Source organism: Cervus canadensis, chromosome 3 (genome assembly GCF_019320065.1).
Source record: "Cervus canadensis isolate Bull #8, Minnesota chromosome 3, ASM1932006v1, whole genome shotgun sequence".
Lineage (NCBI taxonomy): Eukaryota > Metazoa > Chordata > Mammalia > Artiodactyla > Cervidae > Cervus > Cervus canadensis.
Window position 1 is genome coordinate 31,677,845 of NC_057388.1, and position 23,160 is coordinate 31,701,004.

General features: G+C 37.6%; 1 protein-coding gene across 2 annotated transcripts in view; it reads right to left on the reverse strand.

Annotated features, from left to right (window-relative positions):
- The window catches only part of GRM3 (glutamate metabotropic receptor 3), a 227,586-nt gene that overhangs the window by 202,537 nt on the left and 1,889 nt on the right, over positions 1 to 23,160 (reverse strand). The gene's annotated exons all lie outside the window — the stretch shown is intronic.

Consider the following 23,160-nt stretch of genomic DNA (forward strand, 5'->3'; position numbering starts at 1 on the left):
TCTACTCCAGGGAGCATCTCAGAGAGCAGAATGAAGCAGCCGGAACCTCCACTCTTCCCTAAAGTGGCTGAAATGTTAAGCTATTGCTCTATTGAAAAATAGGTCACATAGATGATATAATGGGTTAAAGCTTTGCTAAATGTCTATTGAAATAACCTTCTACCTGATGAAATCAGAAAAAGGCAGGTAGCACAGCAGGCTAGGGGAAACACTAAAGGATAAATTAGGCTTCTGACTGTGAGGCGCACTAGTTTTTCTCCACTAAAAGCAAAGTACTCCCTACCTGGTATCATATATCTCAAAACACAGGTATTCCCCCACCCCGTCTGCTTCAGGAACCTAGTTGAATCATCCACTGTCCTCTGCCCTTAATTCTGCGACAATCTGGGTCAGTCAGGCAACTCTACTATTCAGGTCAGATGTGAAAGTACTGCCTTGTTAGTTACCTGGGATATGTGGGACATCAGTCATTTTACAAAACAATTTTGAGGGATTTTGACATTTGCACTAGAGAAGATCCACAAGTCTTTGATTTGATAAGTTGCTTCCTGCTGCCTCCTTCCTGTCAAAGACACTGAGCTCAAAAAGAGATCAAACTTCCGGGAAGAAATATGCTTTATATAAATGTTCCTACTCATATTATTTCATAGTCTCCTATGACAACCTTCACGTCAAAGATTTATTCTGGGTAGTTAAGTTATACAACAAAATATCTGGTGTGAATTTTGGCAAGAAATTCACGAAGTGGATCACTTGCCAGGAACAGGTATCCATATGGAATGAACAGAAGCAATGAGAGTAGGTAAGAGGATGCTCATCAAGGGGGCTGCAACTCTGAATGCCTTTCCTAATTTGCCCTGATAAAATACCATTAAGCCCATCCGTGTCTGCATCTTAATCCTTTTAAAAGAATGTGCTTCATGAATAAGCTAATTTTCTCATTAAAAAAAAAAAAAAACCCCGCAATAGCTGGTTTGGATACTACAATTCATTAGAAGAAAAGGGGTTCTGAAACTTGAAGGGCTATTTGGGGAATGTGGAGAAGAAAGAAAACAAAATAAACTGCAAGAGATTATGTTCTGTCTTCCAGCGAGGGAAATTCACTTCTAAATATAAAACCCATCATTTAGCGTTGCTCAGGTTTTAGGTGGAAAAAGGAAAAAAAAAAAAAACAAAAAAAACACAACCCACAAACATATTGATGATTATACATACTAGTTCTAAGGAGCTTATTTTAATTTTCTTAAGGTTAATTGTGTTACACTGAGAGGTGATGTTTGGGGAATGGAGTCTTGTTTTTGGCTGTAAAGAAGCTGTGTGATTTCTTGAAGCATCTTTCCATTTGCTTCCATGAATAAGACATTTTCCGGGGTGACTAGAGAGAAAAGGAAAGCTAATCAGATCATTGTCTGTGCTTGTGAGATGCAAGGTTCTTTCTCTCTATAACATGGATTATTAATTTCACAAATTTTCCTCTAGACCCCTCTGTCTATTAAGTGAAGCTTAAAGTCTCTAAGGAATTATTTAACTTTCAATATCTCATGCTTTTGTTAAAATACATTCAACTTGCTCCTGTAATTAACATTAACATCAAGTTCTTATTTCTGACTTCACACCTCTCAGAAAGTAGATATTACAAAAATTTTGATAAAAAATGATTAGAGGCTAAAGACTCTTCACAAAATGTGAATAACAGAAAATATGTCTAACAGCCCACGTTATTGTGTAGCCCTCAAACTTGTTCTTCCTAAGATTTTGCCGAATATAAGTAAACGTCTGACACTCTCAGTTAACATTTAAAAATACGCATTAGTTTCATAATCACTGCAGTGCAGAAGTTATTAAAGCTACAGCAGTTCAGCCTGAAAGAAGCCAGGAAATATTCTGTTATTTTGCTTCCTTCACCAAATGATAATTTATATGAAATCTTCATTTTCTTCAACTTAGATAACACAATCTTCATAAACATAAGAAATAGAACATATGGTAGATACAGAAACCTATAGAATTCATAGTAGGATCTATGTAGAAAATTCTAAAAAGATAGATGGAAATCATTTGATGAAGGAATCTGTTTTAATTAGTATCCATACAGAGTTATAAAAAGAGTGTTGATATAGATGGATGGTGGGGTCCTGTTGCTATTGGAATGAAGGCTAAGAATCTTGAGTGGATATTACTTTAGGGGCAGAGGTGATGGAGCCTTGGTAAGTTTCAGCTGACATTTCATGAGCACCTACTAAGTACCAGGCCCCATCAAGTATTTTTATATTTGTTACCTTCCCTTATCTGAATAGCCTTGTGAGGTAGATAGTATACTGAGATTTGAAGAAAGTAAAATATCTTTCAGGATAACACAGTTTACGAATGGTAGAATCTGTATTCATAGCTGGTTCTTCCAGCATCGAGTGTGAAACTTATCTTCCTCACTGTGTTTTTTCTCTTAAATACCTTCAGTTTGTTAACAGTGGAAAAAAACAGAACCAAAAAAAAAAATTATTTCCTCACGTATCAGGTAATACTTTGACTAATGAAAAATGTGTCTTTCTAAGCAGACTTCCAAAGCTACCATAATCAATAGTGATGCTGAGAATAGAATTCTTGTGCTGTAAGACTCGTTAGATTTAATGTGAAGTCTTAGCCATCTTTCCCAGAGAGTTGGGGGAGAGAAATATGAAAGCTTATCTTTGTAATATTTTCAAATCGGTCTTTCTCGATGCTGGCCAGGCCTCCCCAAGGTTAATACTGTCACTGCCCCTCAGTCATTAAGAGTGGAACTTATGATATGTGTGACTTGGTTTACGTGTTCTCCTGTGTCAGGAGGAGGTGAGAGTGTTGATTGAATCTTGCAGTTGTGTTGGTGATTTACCCTTGATGTGTTCTCAGCCAACTGCAACTTTCATCTGCTTGCACCATAGTTGTGCAGGCTGTGCTGGGTAGAGATGATTTTGTCATCTCTTTTGGATAAGCCTCTTATAGCTTCTGAATGCGGTGTTTGTCCCCAGATCCCTAGGACACAATGGATATTCATCAACAATGGCTTGTTTCTTTTTAGCATGTCAAAAACAATTGAGATAAACAATGTCTAGAATCCGATCTCTATTTCCAATGCATAAATAATTTGAAACCTTCCGTAAAAGGAATGATGGATTGTTGTCATAGTGGGCACTTGATAAATCTTTATTGATTGATTGCTTGATTCATTGTGAATATCCTGAACAACTGTATAAATATCAAGATGATGTCTAATATCCATAACCCATATGTCACCATCCTTTTACTTTCTAACTATTAAAACTTTCCTCTAAATCACCTGCTTCCTCATTTCAAAATCTGTCAACTTTCCCGAAGCTCCCGTCTTCTGTGTTCTGTACAGTTACGAAAGTTTCAGAAGAGATCAATCTGTATCCAGTTGACCTCTCTGACCTCAATCCATTCATCCATTCTCCAGATTCCAGCGAGGGCTCTTTTTTAAAAAATAAAAGAATGAATGACCCCACTTCTGCTTTAAGTACTTGAATGATTTCCCACTGTTCTCAGGATAAGGATAACCCTCAGCATGTACAGGCTTCCCTGGTGGCTCAGACGGTAAAGAATCCACCTGCAATGCAGGAGACCCAGGTTCAGTTCCTGTGGAGAAGGGAATGGCAACTCACTCCAGAATTCTTGTCTGGAGAATCCCATGGACAGAGGCTACAGTCCATGGGGTTGCAAAGAGTCAGATATGACTGAGCAGCTAACACTTTAGCTGTCAGCATATACAGTGCTGCTCACTGCCCTCAGTATTTTAGTCACCTTGACCTTTCAGTTCTTCATAGAAGCCATGCTCTCACTCTCAAAGGGTCTACGCTCCTGCTCAGCCTACTGATTACAGTCTGATTTCCTCCCCTCCTCCCTTACTTATCCTTGACTAGTCAGTGTTTTCATGGGAACCTACTTCTGTGATATAAAGCCTTCTTATTATATGGTCCCACAGCATCATAGATCTCTTATTTTTAGCATCCATTGCAGTTGCAGTTTCATATTTCTTTGATACATTTGATTGATCCATCTCTCCCCCACTAGATAATAAGTTCCCCTGGCCTGAACTTAAATGGCTTACCCATACCCTAAGCTCAAAATCTTATATACAAAATTCTTGACAATATTTATGAAGCCATTTGATCTGGCCCTAATACTACAATTTCTTCTTCAAGGAATTATGTCATATGATTCAGTCAGTCTGAAAACTGTATCAATACATTTTAGTCATATAATATATTGTATATATTGAAACTGTACTCAGTCATGTCTGATTCTTCCAGCCCCATGGACTGTAGCCTGCCAGGCTCCTCTGCCCATGGAATTTTCCAGGCAAGAATATTGGAGTGGAGTGTCATTTCCTACTCAGGGAATCTTCCTGTCCCAGGGATCAAACCCACATGTCTTATGTCTCCTGCATTGGCAGACTTTTTTTTGTTTTGTTTTGTTTTTTTTTACCACTAGTGCTGCCTGAGAAGTCCCAGTATTGAAGAGCTATAGATTTTCTTTTGATCCACATTCCCCTTCAGCTACTATTTCATTTTTTTGCCCACCCAAACTGCAAAACTATACAAATGAGAAGAAATCACTGTTTCTACTTCCTCAAATCCAGTTTTCAACTCGGTCTTCTCCAGTTTTTTCTCTCTCTACTCCGTGTTAACGTCTAATGGCTCTTAAGATACTAAACATGTTGATCTCAATAGTTTTTAGGATCAAGATGCCAAAGCATTGGTCCCATACATTTTCTCAGCCAACTTGCTCTCCCAGGCCATAGCAGTACAGTTTACCACTGCCTTCTCCTGGGAAAACATCTCTAGGATGGTTGGATGGCATCATCAACTCGGTGGACATGGGTTTGAGCAAACTCAGGGGATAGGGAAAAACAGGGAAGCCCAGCATGTTGTAGTCCGTGGGGTCACTATGAGTCAAACACGACCAAGTGACTGTACAACAAACAACAAGGACCTGGTCTGAGAGCCTCTGTTTTTCCCTACTTACCGTTTTTACTCCAAGTGATGTTGTTGGTGAAATGGTCTCTGCTACCAGATAATAAGTGGTCTACAAATACATTTTTAATTTCTAGCGAGGAGTCACTGAGACCAAGCACTTGGGAAAAAAAAATACTGTTCAATTTTCATCCATTGTATTAAAATGTGTTTCTTTATACTAGCCCAGACTTTGAGCCAGTTTTTTGATTTGATGTGCTGCTTTAACTCAGTAGAGTAAAAACTACAGCAAAAATGGTAGACTGCAGTCAAGAGTCTGAATGGAGAAGTTCAGTTTAGAGACAAAAGGCTAGGTTTGGCTCTCATGGCTGTTGGGGGTTAGATGTGCCGAGGATAAAGTAGGAAGGCAAGGATACATTAAAAAACAATTTAATATCAGACTATGTGCAGAGAGTAATTACTGAGAAGGTTGTATTTCATAAGAAGTTTATATCTTCAAAAATTCATCTTTAAGATAAAGGTTACTCAGGGGACATTCTTTAACAGACAATATCATAAAAATTGTTGAGTATATGACAGGAATGTTTGAGCAAAAGACTGAAATACCAAGACTCTTAAGTACATACATTTTAGATATACATGAAATTAGATATTGAAATAAAATTTTAAATCATTAGCATTTATTAATTGCCTCTTTATGGTATCAAGGCAAACACTATAGAAAGATCTTAAAATTTTTTCACTGAATTATGGCAATATAACCTGTCAGTCAACATAAGCAACTTACTGTAATTCAACACATATTTATTGTGGTCTCATTGTATCCAAGGTCTTTATTCTTACATTTCTTCCTCCAGCATATCATTTATTCACTCAACAATTATTTACTGTTTTAAGGCATTATTGTAGACTCCAGCAATATAGAAATAGCAGATTATGGCTTTCCCTACAAGAAATGTATAGAGATGAATAAGACACCATTCTTATTTTCAAGCAGAATTAATGAAGGCTTTGAGAGAGAATTTCTGATTCTGGTAATGAGGTTTTTCAAAGCAAGTGATTTGATTTGGAAAGTATATGATAGAAAAGAGTTTATCGTTATATTTGTAGCATAATGTCAAGCATTTAAAAGTAAATTAGATTAAGTTATTTGCAATTATTATGAAACATACAGTTTACAAGATAGGAAATTAGCCTGCTTGCAGCTAAATATATTTCCTTAACTCTGATACCATTCATTATAAGATTCACTATGAATTTAAGAATAATTTTGAAAAAAAACTGTTACATAAAGTATGCACATAAATTTAATTTTATCACAATTATAGGAACATTAAACTGTGAAAAGAAAGAACCTATTTTGCTGTATGGAGGAATAATAGCAAATCAATTTACTAGCTAGTGTAGTTTCTAGCTTCAGTTGACTTATTGACTGGTTTAAAGATTTTTGATAAGTCATTTACAAAATACATCTTGCAAATAATTTCAGAACAAAATTGGCAGCAAAAACGCTTTTTATTTTGTGAAGTTCAAATTGGTCCCATATATGTCTTCCAGTGCCTTTTGATTCAGATTCCTGTTTTAATTGTCAGAGAATACCATGCCTTCTTAATTAGACCAAATTCTTTCTAACCTCAGGAAAAGAACATTAGAAAATATGATTCTTGGAGTCGACATTCCACTGAGTACCTCTTGAATTTTTAAAAATCCTGAGCATATATATGGTCATTAATAAGTTAAACACTATCCATGTGACTTATTTTCTGTAAATTCTACTTGTAGGACCAGAAGGTCAAATGTACAGATCCCCAGCACCAACCGCAGGTCTCAGACATAGAAGGTACTTAGTCCAAGTTTCTGGAAATAATAAATCGATGTGCCAAAGATACATTAAGTTACAATAAATAGAGAGTTATACGTATACCAAGATATTAAAGACCTGACCCCCAGAGCATTCCCTCGGTTGTCACCTTTGTCCTTTATATGGCAACACATTTTTCTTTATAAAAGCATTAAGAAAATCTTCTTACTAAGAAAACAGGAAAGGGAGTTTGTTTGGGGTGAGTCTTAAGCCTCTGGCATTGTTTCAGGGAAGCTCGAGGAAGCAGATCCAGGACAATGATACCACTTATACTTAAAAAGAAATAAAATGTAGAGTTTTAAAATTGTAAATAAAGATCTTTGAAGGCAAGGACCAATTTTTTTGTTTGCTTTTTGTTTTTGCTTGCCAGTGTCTGACATACTCAAATATGCCTAACAAACTCAATATGTGTGCTTGATAAGTAGCAGTTGAATGGATGGATAAAGCTGTCATGGTTAAATGAAAAAAGTCATAGAATTAGCATCATAAGGTTAATATTACCTAACTGAAATGATACGTGCATGCATGGAAATAATCCATTTGAGAAAACTAAAATTATAAAGCTCTAATTTTTACTATCAAAGTTAGTGCTTAGCAGTGCTGGAGTATTTATCATCAAATGCTCTGACTTCCTCTTTGCTAGAACTACATGGACTAGTTGATATACCAAATATAGACAAATTTTTCACTAAGTGCTTTTATTACCCTGGCAAGTAATAAAGCCATGTGAACCACAAGAGTTATATGCCTTCATTGATGAGCAAGATTGAATATTGTTGTCAGACTTCTGGTGTCACCAGAATTGTTCTCAGGAATTATTTAAAATCAAATGATTAAGAAGTTGTTTTTTTTTTTCAAGCATTCTATTTTCTTTTTCCCTTTTGCTGGTGGATTATTTTGTTCAGCTTTTTCTCTTTGTTTGTTTTGGGAATTAGAGCTTTCCAATGAGCCCATGTGGTGTGAAGAACTACCTCTAGATATTGAGTTTACATTACAAACAAGCAAAAATTCCCAGTCTGTCAGAGATCTTCTCCTAGGATACAAGGGAAAACAAAGTTCAGCTAAACTGCACAATTAATTCACGATCACTTCTGAATAGAGAGAAAAGGTTGCTTTAAGCTGTTCTGTTCTCCTCCTAGGGATTTAAGGTCAGTTGCAAGAAGCAGAATTACTGTTCTTTCAAAGTTGTCTCTCTTGATTTGTATTCCCGTAATTATCTCCTTAGGACCTCTTCCTCTTTAACTTGTAAACTCAGCTTAATAAATCAATTCAAAGATTAGATAGATGTAAAGATACCTATTCTGAGAGCTGGATGGACAGGGAAATGAATAAAGTAGGACAATTCCCTCTTCCTGACCACTGGTTTCACTGTGTACCAGTTATGTTTGTTATACACAAAATAATCAGACATCTTTTCTTTCTCCAGAAAATAAGGGAAGTGACTTTTTTTCTTTAAATTGTCTCTTGATAATAAATAGATTAAAAGCATTGTCACTTTGCCTTTTCAAGGAGTGGCAAATTCTAGAAATGAAAAGAACGAATTATTTGTAAAGATATAAAGTTTTAGAAGTGATTCTTTTAGTTTTAGCTAAGTCTCAAGCTACTGGAAGTAGAAAGCTTTAGGTGAAAACAGTAAACATAAACAAACATATTCTGCTAATGGTATTAGTAAATTGGGCCAATGTCTGACTATATTACTGATTTTTAAAAAATTTATTTAATTGGGGGCTAATTACTTTACATTATTGTAGTGGTTTTTGCCATACATTGACATGAATCAGCCATGGGTGTACATGTGTTCCCCATCCTGAACCCCCCTCCTACCTCCCTCCCCACCCCATCCCTCAGGGTCATCCCAGTGCACCAGCCCTGAGCGCCCTGTCTCATGCATCTAACCTGGACTGGTGATCTATTTCACATATGGTAATATACATGTTTCAATGCTATTCTCTCAAACCATCCCACCCTCGCCTTCTCCCACAGAGTCCAAAAGTCTGTTCTTTACGTCTGTGTTTCTTGTGCTGTCTTGCATTTAGGGTCATTGTTACCATCTTTCTAAATTCCGTATATATGCGTTAATATACTGTATTGGTGTTTTTCTTTCTGATTCACTTCACTCTGCCTAATACTGCAGTTTCTTCCACCTTATTAGAACTGATTCAAATGCATTCTTCTTAATAGTTGAGTAACATTCCATTGTGTATATTTCTGATTTTTATTGTCCACAGAGAGCTCAGAATGTCACCAGGTTTTGTATTGTTTTTCAAATCAAGGAATATAAGATGGTTATTGTGAATGTTTCTTGCATATTACACATTTTAGTTTAGAGATGATTTTGTGAGAGAAGCAGTATAGTTAGCTGGTCAAATTTATCTGCTAAAACTGCTGGGTCCAAATCCTAGCTATACTCTTACCATGTAAACTTTTGTTAGTGCCTCGGGTTCCCCCTCTGGAAAATGGGAATAATAATAGTACCTACCTCAAGTGGCTATTGTGAGGATTAAATGAGTTAATATAACTAAAGCAAATAAGCAGTACCTAGCATATAGTAAGTACTCAATAAAAGTCATTGTTTTTCACAGTATCCCTCTAATTCTCCTAAAAATACTGTATAGAATATGTGTGTGAGCCACATTTGTTTTATTTTAGAAAAGTATTGTGACAGAGATTGCATTAAATGGAACACCTTGAGGTGTTATTCACTTGAGCTGGTAGGAATTAGTATTACCAGATGAGATTTCTGCATCCTCTTTTATGAAAATGTCTGAAATGTATTTCCATTTATGAGAATTCTGGGGAAGAGGAAATCTGCCTGGAAGGTGACTTTCTTGGGAAAAATCTGTTTTTATGGTTATTTTTCTCTATCTCCTTGTTACTTAGATCTCACTGTTTAAGATGAAGTGAAGAGAAATGTTTGCAAAATGAGGACAGTTTGAGGAATAGGGAAACATATCACTAGCATTGTTATTAATTATTTTGCTACTTATTTTTTCAATTGAAATATAGTTTACTTACAGTGTTGTGTCAATTTCTGCTATACAGCACAGTGACTCGGTTATACACATATATATATTCTTTTTTATATTCTTTTCCATTATGATTTATCCCAAGACATTAAATATAGTTACCTGTGCTATACAGTAGGACCTTGATGTCCATTCATTCTATATATAATAGTTCCCATCTGCCAACCCCAAACTCCCAGTCCATCCCTTCAAGGATTTTCCTATTTAAACAGCAATTAAAATATAAATTTATAAATAGGACCCACTGATGTTTTCACTGTAGTACGATACTGATTTCAACTTGGGATGCTGAATTCCATCCTCTTTATTGACAAAGTTTACTTGTAGGAACTATATGACTAAAAGTTATTTTAAACATCAATACTTGAGTTTTAAAATGAGGAAAATGAGTCCCAGAGTGATTTAATTAAACCTTTACTCCATTGATTCAATAAGAATTTATTGATCGTCTACTATGTGCGATTTGCTCTGCTGGGCAACAGAGACCCAGCTGTGAATAAGCAGGCGTGGTCTCTGTCTTATTAGCACTTACAGACTCCAGTGGGGAAATAGACAATTATCATAAAGAGAAGTACAGGGAGTTTGAGGCGTGCATCAAGAACTATAGACCGTCAGGAGTGGTCTAGAATTCTAATGAAGCCCTGAAAATTCAAACTGAGTGTGCCCAGGTTCTGGGAAGTTGCCCAGCTATGAGAAGGCCTCGGGGGAGAGAAAGGGGAAGGCATTCAAGCTGTTCCATTTGATGGGAAGAAGAGGCGAGAGTTGAAAGGGATGGAATGTAAAGCTGGAAACAAATGCAGATCATAGTGGGCCAGGTAAAGCAAGATCTGATTATCCCGAGAGCAGTGGAGAATCTTTGGAGAGTTTCAAGCAAAGGGAAACATGCTCAGATTTGTGTTAAGATCATTCTGACTCTAGCCTGTGGATGGATATAGAAGACATAAGTCAAGGAGGTTGATGAGAGACCATGGTGGTTTAACCTACTATCAGTGGATAAATAGTATCAGATCATATCACGTGGAAAATATTGATTTCATTTCTAAGTCTTGTTTGTAAATAGCACCTGGAATATTACATTTTCTTTCCACTCAAGTTCCTAAAAAAATAGCCTTTTAACCCTCCCCTGCTTTCCCTTTATTAAATCTGGGATTTGATACTGCATGGCCCTTCCTATTATAGGAGGAGGAAGACAATTAGCTTAATTGTGTTGGCTGGTGTTTTTTACCCAATAGCTATTTCTTACCTACCAGGCACTTCCATCTCTGTGTCTGTTCAATTCATTCTGTTTTCTAGTCCCGTTGCCGCTGCCCTAGTTTAGGCCATCATTACCTCTCACCTGAATGGCTGCCATACGAGCCAGCTCGTCTCCCTGACTCCCAAACCTTTATTTCCTCAGAGTTGTCTTCACGTTGTGCTTGAAGATCCCCCTGCTCATATTCTTTCAGAGGTTTCCCTTGGCCTACAGGAGACATGTGGGGCTTCCCAGGTGGTGCTGGTGGTAAAGAGCCCGCCTGCCAATGCAGGACACACGAAGAGATGAGGGTTTGATTCCTGGGTTGGGAAGATATCCTGGAGAAGGGAATGGCAACCCACTCCAGTCTTCTTGCCTGGAGAATCCTATGGACAGAGGAGCTTGGCAGCCTACAGTCCATGGGGTTGCAAAGAGCCTGACAGGATTGAAGTGACTTAGCATGCACTGGAGAGAGATTAATCATTGTTCTGTCCGCTCTCAGAGCTGTACCTCCTCTGAACTACAGATACCCCACAATTCAGCTTAGCCAGCTCACACGCTGCTCCCCAAGGAGTTTCCCCACACCGTCTCTCTACCTTTGTTTTGCATCAGTCTAGAATGACTCTCTGCACTTTCTGAAATTTTAACCATTGTTTAAGGTCCAGGACAGAAGCAAGTTTTTAAATATGATACTTTCTGCATTTCTGCCAGCCACAAGCATTATTGCTCACTCTAGGGCCTCACAGTTCAACTCCTGAATGTTCCTGCTACTATAGTCACATATGCACATATCCTATCTCTCCTGTAAGATGATAAATTCTTAGGAAGACATGGTAACTTTTTCTTTTCTGTATTCTCCTCAGTACCTTGTACAGTGCCTTGAATATAATAGACATTCAGTAAAGACTGATTGAATTCAATTGATATCACTTTTCATGCCCAAATTAAAAATTGTTATATGGCATTCTTTTGTTTGGGTTCAAAGTGCCTTTAGGAAAATGGTATAATTTATGGATTGGAAGTAATCCTTTTAATAGTAATTCTTATATTTTAAGGTATGAGATATGAAGAAAATAATTAATGTTAATATTTCAGTGTGGAAGATAGCCAGTGAGTAAATGTAAAACTTGAAGTAGGATTCCTTCATTTATTAAATATGGGTCCCTGATGGCTCAGATGGTGAAGAATTTGCCTGCAATGCAGGAGACACAGGTTCATTCCCTGGATTGGGAAGATTCCCCTGAGAAGAAAATGACAACCCACTCCAGTATTCTTGCCTGGAGAATCCCATGGACAGAGGAGCCTGATGGGCTACAGGCCATGGGGTTGCAAAGACATGACTGAGCAACTAACACTTGCATTTTCAATTATTATTACATGTTCCAGTCATCATTATAGGCTGCTGAAAAAGACAAGACCTTTGTCCTTTTGGAGCTAATTCTTGGCAGGGAAACATGGATATTCTACATCTTAAATTATTTCATAGGCATTGGTTTCTGTAAGTCTTTATACAGGTAGCCTCATAAAAACATTTTTCTGGATTATAAAAACGTTAAAATCTTTTCTACTTAGACTGTATTACCAAACTCATAAATTCCACAAACACGTATTTGCATAGTCATTTCAAGAGGAGAGACAGACAAAGGGGGTTCCAGCCCAAGAGAAAGGACAGGAGGGGCAAAAGTGAGACTCTGGGCAGGATGGACTGCTGAAAGAGCCAGAGCTGAGGAGGTGTGCTGAGACAAAGGAAAATTTGTGTCAAGAAATCTGAGGTGAGAGACTCCCAGCCATAGAAAAAGAAGTCTTAACAACACACACATTCTCTCTCTCTCTCTCTCTCTCTCTCACACTTTAAAAATCTGAGGGCCCAGAGACTAGGAACCTTATTAGGTAAGAACTTACTTCCCATGTCTCCTGACTACGCCCAACTCTGTCCTTGGAAGACTCAGAGCTTGTGCTGGTAAGAGGGACAAGAAAGGGCGGAAGAGAACCTTAGAAGCGGTGGTGCTTTCTTCCTCAACTTCTGACCTGAAATAGGCTCCTGCTGGGAACAGAGAGGAGATTCAACTCAAAGTTCAAAGTTTTAATTATTATATTGGTCCAGGCATACTCAGTTTGCAAATGGAGACTGCTTTGCAATTAAAGTGTATTGTTTTATTACATCAGAGTGTAATGTAGCTTACTGAATGCATTTAAGAGGGGCAATGTGAAATAAAAATAAATTTACCTTCTGATTTTATTCTTTGAACTACTGCTCTCCCTACAGTACAGGTTGTCCTGTTTGCTCAGGACAGAAATATTTCACTATTCAAAGACCCTAGATGACAAGGATCACATGAATATTTTGGAGAAAATTTGCCTTGATAGGAAAGTATCATTAGTATGAACTTCAGTGAGGTGAGATTTGAAATTGGCCTTGAAATTTAGGTTTGTAGAAAGGAAGAAGAAAGTTCATTCTAAATGAAGTTGGGGCTTAAAAAGATACTCAAAGTTCCTTTTTGTGTGGAAAGAAGGTCCGGGTAAAGGAGAGGCTTGTATTGAGGAAGAAAGGTTGGAAAGGCATGTCAGGAGGCTGCTTGTTAAAGATCTTGATGGCCATGCTAGGAAACTCAAACTTCCTTTTTAAGTAATGGTTTATCTTTAATGCCTTTTAAACCAAGGAATGGAATGGCAAAGTCAGTTATTCATCTGGTAGTAATGTTACCTTTTCCAACTCCCCCCACCCCCCGCCTTTTCTTACATCACATCATTGTATTTTCTCCACACACATCAGTTCCCTTCTTTATTGTCTGACTCTCACTATTTAGTAGAAGGTGAATGAGAACAAAAATTCTTAAAAAAAAATTTTTTTTTGGTTGTTGCTGTTCACTGTTGTAACATCTCTAGGTTAGACAGTGGGCACATAGTAGGCACTCATTAGATATCTGGCAAGTAAATAATACAGGGAGAGGGAGAGACTGGATGAGATAACCTGTGGGAGAAGTTTGAGAGTAAGTGCTGATAACCTGGGCTAGGGATTTGGCCACAGTAGGAGAGAAAAGAACACAGTTTACAGATGAGCTAGAGAAGAAGAAATAACAGAGTACCAAACAGAAGGGAAATGTCCAAGACTTGAAACCATTTGTCTGGGGAAATCATGGTATCCCTTCTAGAATCCGGAAATCTGGGGTAGCAATGGGTGTTTAGCTTTAGCTCGATTGTGTAATGGAGAGAGTCCCGTGGAAGTGCCATTATTAGGTTAAAGCTCTGCAACCATCCCAGAGGGTGTAGCTTTCAGAAATTTGACATTTTGTAGGGGGAAATGCTCTATTTTTTATCACTTTTCTTCTCAGGAAGTCTATAAAGTGTGGAAATCAAGTGAACAAAGAGTTGGCCAGGACCCCCTAGGAAGTGAGGCTGGTGGTCCAGTCTAAGCATCCCCCACCCGCTGCTGCCTGCCTCTCCTTCCCCTCTCCTGCATTTTTCCCATGTGGTTCTGAACGCTGCTCAGGAAACTATCTTTGGCCGTATTTGTGAGGATTGCCAGCTTCAGCTAAGCAACCATTCACTTGAACTGAACTAGAAGCTGAGGGGAGAATGTATAAGAAGTTGCCAAATGAAGTTTTTGTTTTGTTTTATTGCGAATCCGGAGGGCAAAGGGGAGGACTGTGACAAAACAGTGCTTCCCCACATCCTCTAGCTCACAAGGATCTAGTTTTAAAGACAACTGGAATTTTACATGTGCGATTACCAAACTAGAAGCATTTCTATTCTCAGAAATAGAAATAGTATTTTCCTTGATGACCTTCTTCAAATACCAGTAACTTCCCTTTCTAACATCCCAGTATTGCCATTCTAAAATATGAAATGAAAGATCAAATATGAGAAGTTTTCCTAATAAGAACATCTAAAAGATAGGTATTGTATGTGCTTGCATATCATAGTGGAATTTACTACAGGTGATAGGAAGAAAAAATTTCTTTGCAGTGAAAACAGTATGAGGTTTCCAGAAAATGAATATATTCATAGAACTCACAGAGATGGTGCTTTATTAGCTGAACTTAATTAATTAATTGGGCTTCCCAGGTGGCTGTGTGGTAAAGAGTTCACTTGCCAGTGCAGGAGCCACAGGAGACTTGGGTTTGATCCCTGGGTTGGGAAGATCCACTGGAGAAGGAAATGGCAACCCACTCCAGTATTCTTGCCTGGAAAATCCCATGGCCAGAGAAGCCTGGCGGGCTACAGTCCGCAGGGTTGCAAAAAGTTGAACATGACTGGGCAACTGAGCATGCACACACAATTAATTAATTCTCAGGCTCACAGAATTAGCAAGCGGCTCAGGACATTTGTTAATATAATTAAAGTGGACTTGCTGTGGGGAATAGTTTTGTACAGTGATTCACTGGGTATTTGTTGAGCCTCATTTCTTAAGTCTAATGTTTATGGACTGACTGAATGTCTCTCTCGTCACGCCACCAAATTCATATATTGAAGCTGTAACCCCGATGTGGTGATATTTGGAGATGGGACCTTCTGGAGGTTAGGTTTAGGTGAGGTCATGAGAATAGGGGCTCCAGCATTGGGATTAGTATTTTTGTAAGAGGAGGAAGAGACCAGAACTCATTTTCTTTCTTGACCATTGGGGGACACAGGGAGAAGGTGGTTCTTCAGGGAGAAGGTGGTTCTTCAGGAAGGGGCTTCTTACCAGGAATCCAATCTGGTGGGACCTTGATCTTGGACTTCCCAGCCTCCAGAACTGATAGAAGTCCACATCTGTTGTTTAAGCCATCCAGTCTATGTATTCAAATACATAGTAGCTGGGGCTGACTAAACAGTGGCGTGTCTCAAACTTGAGTATGCCTAAGAGTAACTTGGACGCATATTTAATACGTGCATTTCCGAATCCCAACCTAAAGGAAATTAGTCTGGAATGGATCTGTCTCAGAATTCTTGACTTTAAGTAGACTTCAGAGTGATCCTGGTGTAGGCTGTTCTGGGCAGTAATATGATAAATACTATTTATAGCAAGGTAAGTGGCTTGCTCCTTGGAAGAAAAGCTGTGACAAACCTAGACAGTGTATTAAGAAGCAGAGACATCATTTTGCCAATAAAGGTCCATCTATCTAGTCAAAGCTATGGTTTTTCCAGTAGTCATGTACGGATGTGAGAATCAGACCATAAAGAAGGCTGAGCACTGAAGAATTGATGCTTTCAAATTGTGGTGCTAGAAAAGACTCTTGAGAGTCCCTTGGACTGCAAGGAGATCAAACCAGTCCATCCTAGAGGAAATCAACCCTGAATGTTCATTGCAAGGACTAATGCTGAAGCCCCAATCCTTTGGCCACCTGATGTGAAGAGCCAACTCACTGGAAAAGACCCTGATCCTGGGAAAGATTGAGGGCAGGAGAAGAGGGTGACAGAGGATGAAATGGTTGGATGGCATCACTAACTCAATGGACATGAGCTTGAGCAAACTCCGGGAGGTAGTGGAGGACAGGGAAACTTCGCATGCTGCAGTCCCTGGGGTCACAAATAATCAGACATGACTTAGCAACCAAACAACAGAGTGAGTGATTATTGTTTGGCTCTCAGTGTGAGCCTAGGAAAGGAAGGGTGAGGGGAACTGCTCAGAGTCTGCCCCTCAGGGTTTCTTTTCTCCTACTTCATATATCTCAACCTTTTCCCTCCCATGACTATACTTCCAATTACCAGATTCCCTAGCAACATCATAGCAACAGACACACATTTAGAATTTTAGAAGGGAAAAAAGTGGGGCAGGGGAACTTCTCAATGGCTTTCCTAGTGGAGAGTCATTTGTTCAATAACTATAGGAAAGTTGGCTTTTCTCTCACATTTCTGCATCACATTTGTTCAGGAAATCATAGCCATCAAAGGGTTCTACTTAAACAAAATTGTATAATAGGTAAAAATTATAATTGTTCTTTCTGCCACTCCCCACCAAACTTGAAGAAGTTAGCTTTTCTGAAAAAGATGAACCTTTAAATCCAATGTATTGGAAGGTTGGTAAACTACATGGACCTAAACATATATGGTCTTTCATATTTCTTGCATGAAATATTATTTCCTGGGTAAAATTCAGAGACTGTTAGGAACTAAGGGAGAGATCCTTTTGGAGGGAGTTGGGGATTTAACATTCTTTTAAACATCTTTCCCAAGGGTAGCTCTTGAGCAAAGTCTGTGTAGGAGATGTGTTAGGATCTAAGTCCTATGTCTTGACTCCTTAATTCTGAAGTGAGGTATGGTCTGGCCACCAGTATATCTGGACTTGACAGAAATCACTGAGATTAATGCATCAGCTTGTAGAGGGTCTTTGCTTTTTTCAGGAAAAATAAGACGCTTCAAAATAGAAACTGCTAATTATATCCTCCAGATCTCATTTTCTCCTTGAGACAGATACAAATTCCAACTGTTTTTGACCCTAGAGTGTCATCTCCCAAATTGGCATGTATTTCAATATATTTTGTGAAAGCAGTTTCCATTATGTTATATTCACCAACACATGGTACATTGAAACTGTTAAGCAAAATACAAAATATTACTAATAACCTATCTGCTATGTATTATTAACAATCTAAAGAAACAGCCTCCACCAGATGGAGAGACAGATCTGTGATACCCAGTTGTGTTTTATGTCCATAAAGTAGCACAAATCACAAATCAGAGAAAGACTTTCAAGTAAAGACTTCTATTTCAGCTCTTTGGTGGTCTGAAATGAACTGTTAATTCATGCGACAAGACCGCAGGTTTCCTGCCTGTGGGGAAGTACCCAGGTCAGAGACCCGTGAGGTCTGTGGGTCTTCCCAGAGCTGCCCTACTGAGCCTTTGGAATCACCAGCAGGTCACTTTGCCTCTCTTGTTCCTCGTGTGTTTAAAATCTGGAAACTTCAAGTCCATCCTTTTGCAAGTGGCTGTTTATATTAGGAATAAATGCCCAAAGGTGTGAAATGCTCAGAGTTTCTTAGATAAAGATGAATGACTGCTTCAGCTGGGTGAAGAAATTTCAAACTTCTACTAGTCTACAAACCATTTTTACCAGGTTGTTTATTTGGTAGGATGTAGTTTGGTTGTAAAGAGAAATACAATCATTTTAGCCTTAACAAGCAAAACTGCCTTTCATCCCCTTGCTGGCTGTGAGACTATATTCTTGCTACCTGGATTAAGTTTTACAGATAGCAATGTTCGCTGAAATCAGGCTCCAGGAAAACATAGTTCTGCCATATTTTCATATCTAATGTTTATTTCTCAGTTTGTTAATAAACCTATCATCTTCACAGAATGTTCTGATTCTCATTTTCCCCCTTAGTTCTTTCAATTAGGTGTAAATAATTTTTTAGTTTATTTCTTCCATTTGCATTTCTTTGCCCCTCACAAGAGATTGTGTCTCTCTCAGGGTGAAGAGAGACGGAGCTTGTCAAATTCTGTTCTGGCTTCATTTCTTTCACCATTGGTCTCTCTCTCTTTTTTAACCAAAGTATGTCCCTCTACTTGGAGCTCAGAAAATATTTGATGCATGAAATGAAACCTTCCTGTAAAAACATGAACTTGGGAGGCAGGGTAGCATAGTAGCAAACAGAATGGGGCTTGGGACCAGGAGGTAGGTTTTGAATTCTAGTGCTTATCTTGTTAACTGTCTGGACTGCGGAAAATTGACCTCTGGGCCTCCCTTTCTTCCTCTACTAAATGGGGATTACAGTACCTACCTCATAGGGTTCTTGTGAGTACTGAATTAGGAAATGCAGTGGTTTAGCAGAGTTTTCCGAAGATGGCCATGGGTCAGTAATTATCTGTTATTATGACATTATGATAGTTTTTCACCTTAGAGCATCTGAGACACAGTTTCTCCACATTAGTGCTGGAATATCTATATATGGAATTTTAAGTCTAAATACATCTTTTAAATGATGGAACAGATTTTTTTGTTCAGTTGATAATTCTGGTAACCTCTTCTCTACTCAAGAGTTTCAAATTTGATTTTTGGAATACCTTCAACTTTACATGTTTATGAGATTTAGTGTGTGTATTAACATTTTTTATGTCCTCATTTGTATGTCCTGAATCTTGTTTGGCATATGCAGGTACTTACTAATATTTACTCACTGATTGCTTCCCTATTAGCCACCTTTTCTTTAACCTCTTTTTAGGGTAATCTGGTCAAAACTGTTAGTACTACTCCCATGCTAGATATATATAAGTTGTAATATTTTTTCAAGCTATGTGTCTAGTGTCAAGGTTTTGAAATTTTCTCTCTGGTGCATACCTATACTCTTCCAATTGAATTTACTCAAGTGTTGTGTGTGTGTGTGTGTGGAGACGCTGTGGCAAAGGCAATATTGTGCAAAGGCCAATGATAGTGAAGTAAATTCTAATAAGGAATAAAAATGTGAGCTTTCTGTGGAGGTACTTCTCTTTATATATGATTTTATTTTAGTCTCTGCTTGTATAGATTCTACCTTAATGTCTTCAAGATATTTTCCTGTGTTGTGTTCCTAAAAGTTTAGTGTACAGTTTCCAGCTCAATAGAAAGATTACTCATTTGGTGAGGAACTATTACATTCTGTGTAGACTCAGACTTAGAATGGCTCTGTCCCAAGGAGGAGTCACAAGTATATTAATGGCCTACTTTGCCTGTACCAAGAGAATTGATTTCCCCTTTGTTTCTAAGGAAAATCATTTTGAGGGTACTCACCACTATGCGATGAATGGCACTATAAAAACACTTTGGGGCTTTAGAAGGGAGAATACTGGCTTAAAAGTTATTTATTCCTTGCAGTCTAATTTTACTCCTCTAAAGCTATATTCAGTTTTGGAATGCCACTTCTCTGTTCTGTTTCCTTAACAATCCATATGAATGTTTCCCCCTCCAATCTTAATGCTCACCACGCAGTAAAGAAGACAGCACTAAATTGTGTTTTTAGTTGCTGATTTACCTTACTCTTTGTCCTGTATTTCACCAAATATAACCTAGAAATTTATTTCTGAGTTCTATCATTTATTCCTCCACTGTCTGGCAGAACTGGCTTTTTGGTGCTTGGGACTTGAAGAAACATTTGAGTGGGATGGCAAGTCTACCAAGATATTTGCTCAAGACTCTTAAAGAATCCTACACAAGGATGTCTTGGAACCAGATTTTTAAGTGAACAAAGTGAAAACCTGTTTCTCTCGTGGTTATTGCAGGCTTTTCTATTTTTAAAGTAACCTTCACATATGGTACCTCCCTATAAATCCAAATAGACTCCATATTGATGTATGCATGATTTGAGCTTACTCTTCATGATACAGGAAAGTAATGAATTCAAGCTGAATTTTGCTGGCTTTTCAGATTTAGTATGAAAGGGCTACCGTGTTCTAACAGAATTGCTGGATCATGTTAATGTATGCATTTATTAATAAGTATATACACTGTTATATTCCTAGCACATTCTATTAATTATGGAAATCATTTTCATTTCAATAGTGGAATTTACATGACAACAGCTTCTGGGACTCAGTGGAGCATCAGACCAGCATGTCACAGAACTCCCTTGTAGTGTGGGCGTTGACAGGGTTCTGTTGACACCAAATTTGCAATGAAAATGTCTCATAAATGTGCATCCACATAGCACATTACTTAGAAGGGATCATCTTCATATTCACATAGGTCATGAATGTCAAAGATGAAAAATTTCTCCACACTTGCATTGCTAAAATAAATTATTGAGAATAAACAGTCACACACATACACATGAATGACCTGAAAGATTTGTCTTAAATATTTAGAAAAGATGTCCAGATATAAAACTGTGACCTTTGTGTTCTCTCCTGTACCTTTATAAAGCTTTTGTATTTTACAAATCCTGTATAAAGGTTGGATAAAGAGTGTAAATCAGGTAAGAGAATGAACTGGTCCAGAGGGATTATAATAGGGAATAAATTACACGATCAAATGGGACCAAGGGAAAATTAGACTGAGTATCACAACAAAAGTTTTTGATAGGGAGAACTATTAGACTGTGAAAGAATCTTTCAAAGATGATAGAGGTCATTACTTGAGCCATTTAAAATCAGACTGGACTGAAGTACTCTAAAACATGATGTACTGTAGATACCAAGGCTATATTAGATGAAGAAGGAGGGGGATGACCTAATAGTTTCTGCCTTTTCCATTATGAGTATGATTGTACTCATTTTATGTGTTCAGTCTTGGTGGATAATCTTCTACAATTTTATGCTACTTCTTGGGAGCAATTTCAACAAATTCATGTAATGCAGAATTGGATGCATTTAGCAGAATCTCAGAAAAGATGAAAATGCGCACTAAGCTCAGTGTAAAATAGCGAAGTGAGACAACTATGAGTAAACGTTACTACTTTTGAGAGGAGTAAACCCTGGGGGAAAAAAAAGAAAACCTTACTTTGGAACTCTGGCCATATTCCAGCGTGCATAAATGCACACTGTCCTGGCTTTCAATGGAGGTTAGGTATTAATTTTCTTTTGTTTAATGGTATCTTGGGAACTTGTCGAGTGTAGAACAACAAATTGAAACATTTTATCCCCTAGATAATGGGCTATATGTTGGCAGGAGGTAACTACAACCCTGGAGAAAGAAAATCATGTACCATTTTGTAACTGGTATCTGTTAGAATGGATGAGAAAGAGAAAATGTTTTAATTTGATAAAAAGAATTTGACATAAAACAAGAAAGAGAAAAAGGTACCCGGGGGAGTTTTAAAAAAATGTGATTGCTGGGACTCTTTCAAACTACGACTGCCCTTGCTCTTATGTGGTTCTAGTTGATCACTTGTCATGAAGTAGAGAAGTAAGACAGGTGGCCTTCTGACAATTATCCTAGTTCTTTCACTCAATAAAAGTATTAATTTAAATTTAATTACTGCTTTTTATTCCATCTGTGCATTTGCTCAACTTACCAAATTTAATTGCAGTAAGTAAAATCAGAGTTGGGCTCATTTAGATGTTTGGTAATTGTGGGGAAAAGTCATTTGACATACCCTCTTTTCAGGTATACACTGCAACTTTTAAAAAAGACAATAGGATGTATTTTCATTATGTATGTTTTCTGTTTATGTAGCCTTCCATCTCTTTTCTCAATGTATTGATTATAGATATTTCTGAAGTTTAAAAAATGCCATTAATTAAATAGGTGACTTTTTCTCCCTGTCTCCAAATATAATTTATTGCTTGCATTGGCATAGTTTTCTACAAGCTGAGTTTCACATTTCATTGGTATGAATCTAGCTCATGGAACAGGAGGCTTTATACATAGTTTTTTTTTTTTGGAGGGGTGGGGTTATCAGTTTTAAAAGATATTCTTACCATTTATCATTCTTTTTAGCCCAATGAATGTAGATACTCTGAAATTTTCATTGTCTTATTTGTGAAAATATAAATTTCAAGACTTCTTCTGTTTCCATCCTGAGCATCTGAGTTACTCTGAACAGCAATCAAGTTTTAGGGCATGTCTAGTCAAAATACCCATGTACTCCTGCTTGGTGATCAGAACTTGAAAGGGTGGACACATAAAGCCTGCAGGTGTGAGAAATCTTTGTAAATACCAGACATTGCCATGATGGAAGGGAATAGGTCACTTTATTGAAGTCTGATATTATAATACTTCACAAATCTATTCAAATTCTATTGGGTTGCTTTGAAGAAAAATGTGCATAGTACTATAGAATCATTAGCTAAAAGAGTATCCTATACATCTTTGGTAGGAAATATGTAATCCACCAGAGTTTAGGGTCTGTTTTTTTGTCATGCCAATATTACATATGTTTCCACGAACAATTAGAGTCTAAGTAACAGTCTTAAAATATGTAATCAGATAAACCAAAGCAGACCTAAATTTGAGTAAATGAACAATATTTCTGTACTAATCAATGCTTTTTTCTTCCAAAGAAACACAACATAGCTCTAATAAATAGTTCTAGTTCTAAGATCATGTAGCACAGATAAATTAAGCAGAGAAACTTAAAAGTAAACTACTGCTGAGATCCTTAACTCACAGAAACCTCAACTTTGAATATACTGATATGGAATTATCTTTCTGTATATGTCAAACATAGCACTGTTCAAATAGCA